Below are 1,515 nucleotides of genomic sequence, written 5' to 3' on the forward strand. Positions count from 1 at the left end.
CTCCTCCTCCTCCTCCTCCTCCCTCTTCTTCTTCTAATGTGTCAACCATTTAATCAGTAATACACCAGATTTCTGTGTTTCACTGCATCATTCTCTGATCCATGCCTGAATAACTGCATCTTCCCACCCAGTCAGCTATCACTCTTCTTCTGATGTTACTCTTGTCACCAACATGCGGTACCACCAATAGTTCTTTCACTAACATGTGGTACCGCTAATAGTTCTTTCACTGATGTGACACCACTGCTAGTCCTCTTACCAACTATTAGTGATACCACTAATAGTTCTTTCACTGACATGTGACGCCACTGATAGTCCACTCACCAACATGTTGTACTACTGATAGGCCTTTCACTGACATGTAGTTCCACTGCTAGTCTTCTTACTAACATCTGGTATCACTACTGGATCTTTCACTGACATGTAGCACAACTGATAGTCTACCCACCAACATGTAGTACCACTAATAGATCTTTCACTGGCATGTGGTACCGCTGATAGCCCACTCACCAACATGTGGTGGTACCACTAATAAGTCTTTCACTGACATGTGGTACCACTAACAGTTTTTTTACTGACATGTGGTATCACTGATAATCCACTCCCCAACATGTGATGCCACTAATAGTCCTCTTATGAAACTTATAGCATCACTGATAGTCCTCTAACCAATATGCGATATCACTGAGACTGCTGTGGATCTCAGCTAGGCCAAGGTATGGTATAACAGACAGATATCATACAAGCCATACCTAGTTATTCAGCTATTTACTTGTATGCTATAAGTTGGCTTTATAAGAGCTCACCTTGAGTTACATAGCTGCAATAACAACAACAATAACTACAGAATCTTTCCATGGTCTTTGTTTGCCACTGAATGGATTGGATGCAGGAAGAATTTAGTATCTTGTTCACGAGCACAGAATGACAATGGTCTTTCTTATTTAAAAATGGATAACTTTCATAAAGAATTTTATCTTATGATTTACATTAAATTTTTATATAAATTCTGGATGAAATATAAAATAAGACAAAAATTACTAAAAAAAAAAAGGAAAGGAAGAAGAAAAAACACTCTTAGTTCTTTGTAAATAAATGGTTTATTCCATGAAAGATGAAACATTGTTAAATTTTGTATCCAAAAATTCAATTGCCAAAAATTCTATAGTTCCACTCCAAAAACTAAACTAAATATATGAAAGAGCTTTTGAACTCCTCTACAAAAGAGTTTATTATTTTTTTTCCCCTTTGCATAGAGCATTGTGTATGTGTGTGTGAACATTTCGTAAACTAATTCTAGGGAATGATAAATTGGTTAGAAAACAGATACGTATGATGGTGCATGTAGTGGTGGTGATGGTGGTGTGGTTGTGGTTGTGGTGGTAGTATTTGTGTTGGATGGTTTTGGCTAATACTCTTCAAAATTCTCTCATCCACTCCTTTTTCAATTTTGTTTCGAAAGTTAACAACAATGTATAATGTAAACATTATTATCAATATATATATATATATATA

At 36.0% G+C, this 1,515-nt stretch overlaps 1 protein-coding gene across 4 annotated transcripts in view; it reads left to right on the forward strand.

The window, feature by feature from the left end:
* Positions 1–1,515, forward strand: part of LOC106870177 (oxygen-dependent coproporphyrinogen-III oxidase) — a 360,259-nt gene that overhangs the window by 235,142 nt on the left and 123,602 nt on the right. The gene's annotated exons all lie outside the window — the stretch shown is intronic.

This window comes from Octopus bimaculoides, chromosome 24 (genome assembly GCF_001194135.2).
Source record: "Octopus bimaculoides isolate UCB-OBI-ISO-001 chromosome 24, ASM119413v2, whole genome shotgun sequence".
NCBI classification, from domain to species: Eukaryota; Metazoa; Mollusca; class Cephalopoda; order Octopoda; family Octopodidae; genus Octopus; species Octopus bimaculoides.